We start from the raw sequence: 14620 nt of genomic DNA, 5'->3' as shown, positions 1-14620 counted from the left end.
TTTATTTCTTCTACCACAACTGCCTTGTGCCTGACCATGTTAGAGGCATGCCCCCAATTCAATATTTTGGATCAATTCACCTCGAAGATGAAGATACGACTGGGAAGCCCATTCCCTGAATCAGCATCATGTTGTTCCTGGGCCTTTTGCACAATAGAAGCGATCTCCCATCTAACGGGAGCTACCAGCCTTGAACTGGGAAGAATGGCCTCTGGTACTTCTTCCTTGCCCGGTGTATCAAACTGTTTAGAGAGAACATCCAGTTTCTGATTCTTGGAACTGGGTTTTTAAGTTAGAATAAAATTACTATGTCTATAAGATATAATAAAATTAAACCTATTGAAAAACAATGGCAGATGTACCTGCTGGAAGTTCAACCTCTTTGCATCTTAGGTATAAGCCAAGTTTTTATGATCCATCCAAGCCACAAAGGATGTTTTGCCCCCTCCAACCAATGTCCACATTCTTGAAGCATCATCTTGACAGCAAACTACTCCCTGTTGCCAAGGTAATAGTTCATCTCGGCAGGTGAAAGAAGAAATCTGGTCAGAGTGGCTCATTGAGAGTGAACAGCTCCTACTCCAATGTCTGAGGCATCAACCTCTGCTACAAAAGACAGGTCCGGATCAGGGGATCAAGTACAGGTGCTGTGGTAAATCTCTTTATAAGGTCACAGAAAGTGACTTCTGTCTCTGGAGTACAATGGAAAGGCCCTGCTTACCTTGTAGTGAGGTTGGTAAGTGGAGCTGCTATAGGTCTGCAGTTGCAGATGAAGCGACGACAGAAAGCGACAAACTCTGAAAAGAAACTTTGGGGACCTGGAACTCACTCTTCTCAAGTTTTACAAAATGTTGATTCTCTAATAGATATTAACGGACATTTCATACATGTCAGACATGCTCCTGAGGTGATCGAGAAAAAATAAGAGTGTCATCCAAATAAACAAACAAAGTGGGTGAGCATTTCTCAGAATTTGTCATAGATAAAATTTTGAAAGACTGCTGGAGCGTTCACTGAGCCAAAAGATGTCACCAGAGACTCACAATGTCCAGTGGGAGTGTTGAAGGCCATCTTCCATTCATCTTCCTTTCGAACCTGGTTAAGACTGTAGGCATTGCGGAGGTCAAGTTTCATAAAGACAGTTACTCCCTGCAATAGTTTAAAGTTCGTGTTCATAAGAGGCAGTGGATATCATTCTTTAATGGTAAACCTATTAACTCTGCTTCACATGTCTCCCTTGTTCTGGAGAAGACTGTGAGTCATGGAACTGAAGAAGGCACTGGGCAATTATGAGAGCCAGCTCTCAGGGTGAACTTGCTGCACCTCTCCCTTCTTCTCTCAGACATATGATTATCAGTTCTAATAGCCATATCCATAAGCTTCTCCAAATCCTCTACCGGGTGGATCCCTGGTCATTAGAACATTCTTGAGTTGGTCATTTAATCCCCGTTGAAACAGAGCAACTGAAGTCTTTACGTTCCTCCTGCTCCCTGCCCCCAAGGTCTGGAACTCAATTGAACAGTTGGCAATAGATTGACCCCCCCCCCCCCCCAGACACAAACAGAGGAGTTAGCTGACTGCCTCTGGACCCCCAGCAGGGTGAAAGAATACCCTTCTCATAGTTCTCAAAAATAAATTCATATCAGATTACATGGGAGAGTCCTTCTCCTATAAGGCCATAGCCCAGGAAAGAGCCCTGCCTAAATGAAGGGAAATTATGTACGCCATTTTTTTCTTGTCTGAGGGGCAATTAGTGGGTTGTAACACAGACGCTAGAGAACACTGATTTAAGAAACTGTGGCAAGACTTGGTTCTCCATTATATCTCAGAAGGTTAATTGACCCCTCACGGTAGTTCTGGGCAAACGCAGCAGGACGCAGAGGCAAATGCTCAGAACCAGAGTTCATTCCTAAAGAACGTAAATCTTGCTCAGAGCATTTTTACAATGATGCTTGTATCTTCTGGAGTAAATGCTCAAGCCTTCCAACTGTCTCTCCTCGGCAGGTCAGTGCCTTATGTAATTGATCAGACACTGCTGGTTCCATGATAGCTGAGTCCTGCTGTAACAAGATCTTCAGCCAAGTGAACCCAGGCACAGAGTAAACTCCAGACTTGAAGGTAGAAAGTAACAACGAGGATTTATTCAAAGAACATAACAGAGGAACAACAAATGACTCAAAGTGTATTTACTCAGTACACGGAGTGTTAGTTCACTTGGAACCCAAGTTCAGGATTCTGATGAACACTAGTTGTGATGAACTTAAATAGTGCATATAGCACAGGAACTCCAGAAGTATCAAAATCAAAGCTCAATAAAGTAAAAACAGGATGTACGAAGAATGCACATTCAAAAAACAAGTGACATGAAAAACACGAGGAAAGCTTAATGACTAAACCAGTCACTTAACAAGTTCTAATTAAAACAAATTAGTGATGTTCAGGCACATCACAGCACCGAAGCCTGACGCTCTTCAGCACCCCGCGCTGTTTTGAAGAGTTCATGACATAGGATGAGGAGGATCATTTATTTAGGAAAGAGTCCATGAGAAATTGCTTCACTTAGTGGGCAGAGAATTTTTGGCATTCTCTACCACAGAGAGCTCTTAAAGAGAGTACATTCACAGATGAAATTGATAACTTTTGAAAAGAAAATCACAGGGATTCAAGGAAAATCAGAATCATCTGGGAATGTGAAGTAGGTATAAAATCACCATAATGATAGGTAGAACAAGCTCAAGGGTTAACATTCTGTTCTCCTCCTTCTTCTACTTTTTATTATACTCTTAGAAGCAGACAGATTTAAGAACGAGTCTGGTCAGTGAAGATGTCTGCAATGGCAGCATGAAAGAAATTGGTAAGGGTGAGCCTAGAATACGATGAACAAAGAGCTCTCAGAGGGATTTTATGCCATAGATGGTTATATAGATAATAAGACACGGGAACATTTAAACAGAAAGGGTGAGATACAAGATTAGCTTTATCTGTCACAAGTACACTGAAACATATAGTGAAATGTGTCATTTCCATCAACAATCAATGCAGTCTGAGGATGAGCTGGGGGCAGCCTGCAAACGGTGTCATGCTTCTGACACCAACATAGCACACTCACAATTTACTAACCCATAGATCTTTGGAATGTGGGAAAAACTGGAGCTCTCAGAGAAAACCTATATGGTCATGGGAAGAATGTTTGAACTCCTTACAGACAGCAGTAGGAATTGTACCACGATTGCTGGTGTTGTAAAATGTTATGTTCGTCGCTGTGCCATTGTGCCACCATATCATACCTATCTACCGTACCATACCACGAGAGCTTGGACCAGGAGCTCATGGAGGTTAGTTAGTGATGAAACTATGGGTGAATATGAATAGTGAAAGTTAGCCTACAGGCAATGTGACATATGTGGTATATATATATATATTATTGGTTGGTTCCACTTAGAGAATTGTACCATATAACCAGTTTGTTTTCTCATTGTAATAGATTTAGGGAAAATGTTCCAGAAAGTGTGTGTTGTGGGAGGTAAATGAAGAAATGATGGTTGGTCTTCAGCAAGCTTTATTTTTAAACATGGCTCCTATTTTATGTTGTTGTCTATAAATTGATGAGACTATGTGCAAAGATATTAATGTAAAATCAGAAAACAGATGTAAGAAAACAACAAAATTTACACTCCATGTCCAAATCAATAGACTGATTTGAAATGGATCCTGAGCATGGCAAGACACAGATAATGATATGATTTAATTGAGATTGCATGGACCTGAATATCCTTCCTGAACATTATCATATAGAGCCATTGGCCACACACTGAAATTCTCACAGTGGTACCAACAAATATTGCATTGCTATTGTTAGTTAGATTCCATCAGTGTCAATGAAAAACAGTTCTGAGACAGCAGCAGTATTTTGCACGAGCTCAGGTTTATGGAAGGTGGAGGGGCAAAGTTGATAAAGACAGCATGGTAAAACTTGAGTAAAAACCAAACTGCTGGAGGAACTCACTGGGTCAGGCAGCATCTGGAGAGGCAGAAGAGTGGTTAATGTTTGAGGTCAAGTCCGTGCATCAGAAACCTGCATCTTCTGCCTCTGCAAATGCTGGCTGAGCTTCTCCAGTACTTTGATTTTGGCTTGACTATTACAGCATTCTCCATCACAATACTCAAGGCTGGTGGTGTCAAAGGCTTGTTACACCAACCTTTTGAGTAAGCAGTTGCTTTTCTCAATTCTCAGTACAACTTGAATTATAAAAGATCTGTCTAGGGATCAAATAGAAACGTTCAAAACTGCTTGTCAGATGACTGCAACTAGCAAAATTGCTTGCAGACTCAAACTTCAGAACAGAGAATAATTATTGTTAGATCAAGAGAAAATTATAGAATAAATTTATCAACCACAATTAGATGAGTCTACATTTGGATTTAAAAGACAAGCGAGTTGCATTACTATGAATGGCAAATGCAAAGCCGTTTTCTTGCCAAATCAAGTGTTCAGATTTTTTGTGGAGACTGAGGGTAGGTGGAAATAATTTTCATTCGATGAATAGTTGCATGATTTATTTACTGTTAAAAGTGATTTTCATTAGTCTGAAAATAAAACACTAGATCTTCTGCTCCAGTTCTGGTCAAATTACCACAACTAAATACAAGACAAGAAAGAAAAAGTAATATTTACTGCTGGACAAATGACTATTCTTTGGCTTTAAAATGGAGCTAAAATGTTGAGCAGTTCTGTTGGCACACACTTATTAAGGATGATATATTACACTTTAGCTGCCTCCAGTCATCTGTCCTCTCGTCACTGTCTGGCCTCACCTTGAACTATGCCTAAAATAGAGCAGTGTAACAAAAAGTGCACAATTTAGGGGGCAATGGTATTTGACTGTTTGTTGCTGTAACAATATGGGTTGAAAGGTCAGAGGCTGATAGTGCTTAGACTGTATAAGATACTGAGATGTTCCTCCATCTGATACCACAGGTGCACTTTCAGACTTCAGAACCTAGCAACCATCTGGGAATGCTGTTTAAAGGTGTGGTATGACTTAGATATTCAGATCTGTTCCTCCAGGGTGACAAATTGGTCATCAGGCTACTGGAGAACATTGGTCACATCAAAACCAGAATGGCTATTAAATATTACTTGTACCGTAGGTAACGATTACATGTGTAGATCATGCAACAGAAGTGTTACACTGCACCCATGCTAATCTGGTGCAAGCCACCAACCATCCAGTAGCCGGCCATTAATTCAGTACAGGGTTCTTAAACAGAAGTTCCAATAACTTAACCAAGGATTACCTCAGTGCTTCATGTTTGTCTGCCTTAACATGTAGAGGATGTCATGTCCCTGGAAACACACTATGAAAATTCTAATAATGTGTCAACGAGGTTGTGATCACAATTAGTGATTGATTTAACACTTCTCTCTACTTGCTGAAGCACATACAGTATAAAGCATACGCTACAATCGGATTTTAGGGTCATCGTACTCTTGGCTGCCATTAAAGATGTTGCCCATTTGGTACTAGTGCTCCACCTGCTGGAAATGAAATCACTTCCTGGCTGATGTTATTAACCACACAATAAGTCGAGCCAAAACACTTTAAATATATGTAAGCATTCATAGTGTGCAGGGCTCATTGATCAATACTTTTTAATCCAACTATAATCTTGGAAAGATTTGTGTACACTTTGGTGACACAAGCTCACTGATACTGCTCGACCCACTGAGTTCATCCAGCAGATTGTGCTGTTTTGTGAACACTCTTGACTTTTTAGTCTTTTTGATTAATGCCATGCATATTTTCTGTGCAGAATATCCAGTCTTTCAGAAAAAAAATAAAACACGTTTGTTTTCATGTATGTGAGGTGTCAACCTATTGATCAAGAAAGCTTGCAAAGTTTATTGAGTATTATGCCTAATTTGAAGACTCTAGAGCAAGCTAATCAACGATAACATTGTGACTGCATTGTTCACATTATTATTGTTTGGAGTATGACTGTGCTATTCTAGAATAACACAAAGAAAAATAAATCATTTTTAAAATTGCAAGACATATTTTGAAAATCTATGGAATGCAGAAAAGAACTCTGAGGAAATTGAACAAATATGCAGCTTAGGAAGTGCTGTATATGAAACTTAAAAGCCTTTAGATTGTTAAAGATTGAAATATATTGTAGAGTTCCAGGTCTTCTGCCCTTTGTAGTGGATGGAACAAGTGTTAAGAGTGTTGGCTGAGACAAAATTCTAGTACTGTGAATGCAGAGGTATATTAACAAGTTTTCAACTTCAGAAGAACCACAATGAGATAAAATCAAAACAAAAGTAGTCACCTTGCATTATTGTTAAGCAAGGGAATATGGAGTTCTTACATACTCCAATCTTTATCTAAACTAGCCTTGGTCAAGTTATTTACTGTGGAACCACTCTGTTTGGATGATATTCCACAATGGTGACTCAAATAACAGTAGCTCAGTCTCAAAGTCATAAGTCTTAAATCCCAATCACGTCACAGCCAATTCCTTGAATGCTTAGGAGATTTTTTGCTGTTTATCTACAGGCTGAAGGATATCAAGCCATGCAGGAATAAAATATTTTACCTCAGTGGAGAAAGGCATTCCAGGCAGTTTAACCCTGGCACATAATATCTGCTTCTTTCAGCTGACCATTAATAACTGTCTTGGTAGCCTCCAACCTGATGGCATGAACATTGACTTCTCAAACTTCTGGTAATTTCTCCCCTTCTCTCCTTCTCTCTTTTTCCGTTCCCAGTTCTGCTTATTGTCTAACACTTTCTCTTCTCCTCACCTGCCCATCACTTCCCATGGGTTCCCCTCCTCCTTCGCTCTTTTCCATGGTCCATTTCCTATTAGGTACTTTCTTCTTCAGCCTATTGCCTCTTCCACCCTTTACTTCCTAATGTTTTACATCATCCCCCCTCCCGCATGCAACCATCTTCCCTCTCTCTTACTCTTGCCTATCACCTGCCAGCTTGTACGCCTTCCGCTTTCCCCTCCTTCTTATTCTCCCCCTACCTTTCTTGTCCTGTTGATAGGTCTTGGGTCAAACATCAGCTGTTTATTTTCTTCCATAGATGCTGCCTGTCTTGTTGTGCTCCTCCAGCACTGTGTGTGTGTGTGTGTGTGTGTGTGTGTGTGTGTGTGTGTGTGTGTGTGTGTGTGTGTGTGTGTGTGTGTGTGTGTGTGTGTGTGTGTATGTGTGTGTGTGTGTGTGTGTGTGTGTGTGTGTGTGTGTGTGTGTGTGTGTGTTTTTAAGTACTTGAGCCTATATCTCTAATGTTGAGACATTTTAAAAATTTCTAAAGAATTTGGCAGTGAAAAAATTGAAGAAGCAGCCAAGCAACTTTGGGGAGAATCTCCATGGCCCAGTTCCTCAGGCCTATTTATAGCTTAGACTTCAGCTGTCTTGCTGGTTGCCTCTTGGGGGTGGTGTGTCAGTTAGTGCAACCTACCATTCTTGGACAGAATAAATGTGGGCACGTGGGCACTGTTTTTGACACGTAGAGAGAGTGGACAATGCTAACTGTCCTGAGATCTTCCAAACTTGTAATAACTAGACTAGACAAATTTGACTAGAATTTCGAGATTTCTCTTAGCTTATTGTTGCATACCACAAAAAAATTAAGACATGATTTAGTGTGCTTAACAATGCAAGGTTTCTGTATTGGAAAGCATCTATAGCATGTGTGCATATTAGCTTAGGAAGGTTAGAACTTGGCTGTGGTTCGCAATGACATACTGACTGTAAAACCAAAGCTCACAGATGAAAAAATATCATTTCAATAAGATACTGCTGAAATGCGTACTGCAACATCCAAGTGTAAGTCAACAGAAGTTAGAACTGAAATAATTTAGAATTCACGATGATAGCAGCTACCTGCTGAGCATAACTAAGCACATAAACTCAGTTTTGAAGCCTATCTCTGCCCTTGCACAGCAGTTGATCTCTTTATACAAATCAAATCCAACACAATCCCCAATGGATTCAGATCAATGAGTGGAAATTGATATGTTCTTAACTTAAGAATTTACCTGGATATATTAAAATAATGTAAGTTAACAAGAATTAGAATTGTTTATTTTGATTGTATCTGAATTACCAACCTCTGTGTAAATAAAGATTAAGCACTAAAAGGACAAATCATGAATTAAAGCTTTTCGAACCTAACAAGCCAATGCACTTTTGCAAAAGAACCTATGGGAAATGTAATTGATATGTAAAGTCAGATAAAAGAAAAACACACCAGAATTCATTCTCATGAAATAAAAAGCCGGTTATAACTGATAATTAATTGTAAATATAGTACCAATGGGTAATCACAGATGTAGGGGCTTAACGTCTTGAAAAAAATCATTATTAGTCACATCCTTTTCCAAATCTCATTATTACTTTATAATCCCATTGGGGGATCATTTTCAAAATTGTTTCCACAGTTTGCCAATACGTTTATTAATATATTCCTTTATAATGCAAAGAAAAGAGCTTCTCCTTCCAAAGATAAAAGAAAGCTCAATATTAAAATAACTTCTTTCTTCTATTCTGCTGAAACCAATTATTGAAAATATTTACATGGGTATTCTCTGAGGTGGAACATAACTCATATGTCACTCCATATTCTCTTTGAAGTTTGACCCTGATCGAAATCTAATGTGTATGACTGTGTTAAGAATCAGTGGGCCTTTCATTTGGTTAAGATTATGAATGAGCATTCAGCAAGCTCAAAGATGAAGGGAAAATGCACGATTTGAGGGCAAAGGCAACCAACCTCTTTAATACTACCTAGGATGAGATGGAGTTGTCAATCTTGAGCACCCACTCAAAGTCAGTATCAGTAACACAGATTGGTGAATGCTGATGAAATCCGCTGTGTCATGTTAAGTCACGTTATGCCTTCTGTGTTTTTTCAGTGAAAACTACGTCAATATGTCACTTATTATTCATCATCTTTGCTGTTGCTTTTCATTATTATTTGAAAGCATCATCTTTTGATGTCCATTCTAAATGGATGCCTAATATGTAGGAAGATGGTGCCAAATCTCAATCATGAATTTGAGCTCCATTCAAGGAAACATTGGAAAACTCTGGACCTGAGCCCAATGATTTTCATAACTTACAATTGAAAGTTCAGGTATAAAGGGATTCCACCAGTGGAATCCAGTATGGGTACTATTTCTATTTTGCACCCAATTCTCAGCTGTTTAATAAGAATTGTAAGTTAGACTGTATTGATGGGTAGTAGAGGGGTAATGGTTAATTCACTAGAGTAATTCAATAATCTAGAAGAACAATTGAGGCACTTTAATTCAAATACCACAATGCCAGATACAAAACTTATATCCGATTAATAAACTGAAAATTTAACAAAATCAATGATTTGATTTAGTGATGGTACCAAACTACCACTAAATGGATTTATGGGATTAAAACTGCTGCCTTTATCCAGTTACTTCTATATACAACTTCAAACTCACTAAAAGTAATCAATTCCCTGTTCAAGTAGCCAAGTACCTATTATTAAAACATGTCAAAACAGGAGAAAGTTAAATTCAAACCTAGCATTGATTTAAGCACCAAATTCAGACACTTTGCTGGCAACCTTGCAAATGTTCTTCATTAACATTTGGAGACTAGTGTTTAAATTGGCAGAGCTTTACTTTAAGCACTGAGTGAACCTGCATAGACTATAAGCCAAATGTACTCTGTAGCAGTAGGCTATATCTACTTGACTTTATTCTCAATAATCCAACTGCTTTAGATACATGCATCCATGATAGGGTTGATAGAAGTGACAACTGAATAATCCTTGTGGAGAGAAAGTCTTTGCGGCACACTGGGGAATACCTGTTGTTGCATTGTGTGTCATCATCATTTTAGTATATAGTTTGGATTCAGATCAGATTGGTAAGATAAAAGCAGGGCATGCTATGGACCATAAACATCACTAGAAATGTATATAAGCAAAATCTATAACCTTAGCATAACCCAGTCTCCAATATCAAGTCAGGATCCTAGCTTACTAAGGATTGCAGAAGGGCTTGCTGAGAGCAGCAAGGGGCATTTCTAAAATTTGAAAGGAAAGATTAAAGGACATTGTGGAATTCTGTGGTTGTTTGTCCCTGGGAGTTAGAGGGCTGGCTGTAGATTCAGAATTTCAACATAGTGTGGGCATAGAGATGGTAGAGATGTTTTACTGGAGCACAAATGTATGGTGGGTAATACTAGGCATCATAATCAATGGACTTAGGAATCTCACATCTTCCTATATTCATCCATATCAGCCTTTGTCAAGTTTATTCCTGTTTATCCATTCTGTTTTGATGACATTCAATACGTCTCAAACAACAGTGGCTTAAACTAGAAAGTTAAGTCTTAAATCTCAGTTATACATCTGCCAATTCTTTGAATGCTTAGGGGATTTTTGGCAGATTTTAAAGAGGCTGTAGGATATCAAACCATGCAGGGATAAAATATTTCACCTCAGCAAGGATAGAAAAGCCAGACAGTTTGACCCTGGCACATAAAACTTACCTCCTACAGCTAGTTATCAGACAACAGGTGGAGATGTTGGCAAACCAGATTGAAATGGCATCTTAAACCAAGCTTCCTAGTTGTAAGTTGGCATCATTAAATAGATCAGAAAACATTATCAAACAAGCCTGGCAAACTCTGGCTACTGAAATAAAGAGCTCAGGTGCAAACTGTGTAAGACCTCAAATTGCAAGATCGCTGATGCCAAATACTTACATGAGAAATATGGGTGTGCCATTCAGCACTTCAAACCCATCCCACCATTGAGTTAAATCAATGGATGATTTGTATCTTGACTCTACCTTTCTGTGGTGATCTACATTCTTTCAACAAAAATAGCACAATCTCAGTTTATAACTACTCAGGTGTCCCAACTTCAATGCATTCTTTTTCACAAAATCTTGCTGAACACATAAAATCAATCTATTCTCAATCATCAACAAAGTAATGAAAGCTGTCAATTAACCTACCAGCTAGCATCTATTCATCGATAACTTACTCAACACAGCTCAGCTTGAGTTATGCCAGAAGCACTTTGCACTAAGTCGCATCACAAACGTGGACCAAGTGGCTAAATTTAGAGGTGGAATGGGAGTGACAGGCCTTGAAACCAGGCAACATTTCATTAAACAGGACACTAAGAAGCACTTGTAAAATTAAACGCAAAGGCAATTATCTGGAAACCACTCTAACAGTTGGAGGCACACCATGAAAAAGCAAATGGATTTCCAGAAGCCTAATACACTTCCAGAGTTCATAACAGTGCTCTTGACCCAGACTGCTTTAGGATTTTTAATCAGTGATCTTTTTTAATATAGAGTAAAAGATGGAGGGGTCAGTTCATGGTTGCTCAGAGTTCAATTGATTTTCAGTTCTTCAGAAAATAAACCTGCTTGCTTGTAGTAGGAACCAAGCACATATTAAAGCATAAGCTGATAAATAGCACAAGAAGTGCCAGGCAATGACCATCTCCAAGAAGAGAACCTAACCACTTACCCTTGATATCCCTTGTTATTACCATCACTAAGTTCCCCACCACCAAAAACCTGGAGTAACCATTCACCAAAAACTGCTCTGAGTCCAAGGTCAAGTCAGAGGCTATGCACCTCGTAGTGAGTAACTTACTCACTTCTTTACACCCCTTTCACCAAATGCAAAGTACAAGTCAGAAATGTGATGTTATACTCTCCATAGCACCTGAATGAGCACAGCTCTAGCACAGGAAGCTCAACATCATCCAGGACAAACAGCCTGCTTGACTGACGTCCTACCTACTACCCTTAACATTGATTTCCTCCACCACTGGCACCCACTGGCTAAAATGTGTGCAAGCTACAAAAAGCACTGCTCTTATTCAAGTAAGTTAATGGTTCAAAAAGGTGGTTTGCCACTGCCTTCTTGAAGGGAGTTAGGGACAATCAATACATACTGGCTTTGTCATTCATGTCCACATCCGAAACTATATGAATAAATAAAATGCTCTAGAAAATAGGAAGGATGAGTTTTGAATATTCTATTAGGACAATCTCAACTTCCAAGTATCAGATAACTGGAAGTGTTTATCTTTAACTGAAAAGTCATAGAATCGAAACATCAGGAAGCACAGCAGAGCTTTGCTTCAAAAATAATTAATTTCAATTCACCTTGTTGTACAAGTTTCTTTCTTTTGACAAACTACCGGATGTAAAATCTTTTATTTTCAAAACAGAGGAAGACGAGGTTATTAGAATTGCTGCAATATTTGTACCAACACAAATACCAGGCAATGATGCCTCTGAAGACACAATATGATTGCTGAAGCCCCATCAAAACTCTGGAAGGATACAACTTATTAAATATTCAACTTGACCAATCACATGAAACATAAGGTGACAAGAGCAGTGTATTCTGTAATAAGAGGCTTTGATTTCTAATGCCTCTCCACTGCATAAAAGGTATAAACCAAGCATGTGATGGAATGCCTGTGAGTGAGCAGGATGGGTATGGTTGATAAAGCAACCTATAAAAGCAATACCGTTCACCACAAGCCAATATCCTTGGTCTACTACTCCTCTACTAGCTGAAACATCCACCCTTCCACTTTCAGTGAGTCATGGTTCCAATAGCTGCACCTCCCTTACTAACAAGATCCACTAACAAGAAGGGGGAAAGAATCAGGTACATAAGCACACTTCCACTACGATCGATTACAGTCCCTGACTCTTGGCCATCTATTTCTATTAATGCAGTGTTGCAAAAATAAAATATTGACCACTTTTATGAGAGCATCTTGGTTCACAAAGCAGCTCACTACCACTGCTGAGTATGTAAAACAAATTCAAACTTTGTTATGGACCCTGCAGTTCTGAAAACAAATTTTAGTTAAATTAGTAGTCAGGGCATCCCAAGTCAATGTTAACAATATTTAAGATTGTTATTGAAATGAATGCAGCCGGTTAGGAAATACATAGATCTGAGATCATTAAAATGAATTAAACACAATAACATAAATTTGCAGAGATAGGATGGTAGATGAATGGAAAGGGAACAAATACGCCTTGCTTGTACCCTCTCATTATCCTTTCTCTCTCTCTCTCTTTTTCTCTTTCTCTCTCCGCTCTCCCCCCCCCCCTCTCCCTCTCTCTCTCTCCTCTCTCTCTCTCTCCCCTATATTACTATTGAACGACATGAAGTGGCATCCTCAGAGACAAAACAAAGATTGCTTACAGGATAATTTCATCATTTTGTGAGATATATGGAATGACTTGAGGTCAGGAGGGTGGTTGGCACGTGTGGGCTGAATGTAGATCAAAACACTTTAACAGCCAATTATTTGTCACTTTAAAGGACCCCTTAAAATGTTTACAATAGGAAAAGGGGAAGATGAAGAATGTTGCTAGCCTGGCTACCATTAGTCCAGGGAAACGGCCGCTTCATTAATTAGTGCTGTCTGTTACACTTTAAGGCACTTGCTGTAAGCATGCCAACAACCCTGCTGTATACTCAGATTTCAAAGGTGGCCCTTTGTGCCAGCTGCATCAGAAGATTCTGACAAATTTTAGGGATATAATTCTGGGCCCTTTTGAAATAAAAGCCGAGCTTGACTAGAAGAGATCAATGTACAAAAAAAAAATGTTGGGAGTTTGATATGCAGCAGATGTCAGCTCAGGTTTTTTTTTGGAAGGCTGTTGACAGTTCCTGACGCATGACATCTTGACTTTTTCACAGCTAATCCCCCATCAGTGAGGCTTTAGAACAACAAGACTTAAACAAATTTTGATAGTTTTAAATTTACTTTTACGGAGAAGGGAAGCCAGATGGAGTAAAACAAACCCACACTCAGGAGGAAAATGCACACAGCATGATTCCTTCAAGGGCATTTGTGTTTGGGATTTCATGACTTTCCCATTGTCCTTTTAGTTCAGGTCCATTAAGCTCCCAGTTTTTTATGGTTCGTATTCGTACAGTGTGTGCTAGCTTTGCTTGATCCAATTAGCTACTTTAACTCCATGCCTGAAACCTAAAGCCAACCGTGATTGCTCTTGCAAAAAAACATTTTCTGCAGTAATCCTTCCATCCTCACTGCCATTGTCTGTCTGGAAACCGTGGTTCCTTTCTACATACGAGTATAACATTATGGTGTGTGCATGCTTGCATGTTAAAGTTTTTTTTTTAATGCAGATAAATGGCCACTTGATATATCGTGCAATTCCTTTTGCTTCTTGAAGAAACACCTTTTAGTATCAGTTAGCTATCCTGCTTATGGTTTTTACAAGGCTGCACATATGCTCACTTGCTTTTTGGGAAAATTGATGTATCAAAACTGAATTTAAGAGTTTATTCAAATACCTCCTATCAAAAGAATTCTATCAGAAGTCAACATTTTTGATAAATGATTTTATGCAAATTATTTTCCCATTATGGCATCATCGAGTTTCCAGCAAGACTTGTAAATTCCAGTTGTGAAATTGCTTCAATCTAGTCATATATTCAAAGTTTGAAGCCCCTAAATTCTTTGATGCATCTAATTTTATATGGCTGGCTAAATACTGTACCATACAATATCTACAGCAAAAGAAATGAACATTTTAA

This window comes from Hemitrygon akajei, chromosome 6 (genome assembly GCF_048418815.1).
Source record: "Hemitrygon akajei chromosome 6, sHemAka1.3, whole genome shotgun sequence".
Taxonomy (NCBI): domain Eukaryota; kingdom Metazoa; phylum Chordata; class Chondrichthyes; order Myliobatiformes; family Dasyatidae; genus Hemitrygon; species Hemitrygon akajei.
This window is presented reverse-complemented; position numbering follows the sequence as displayed.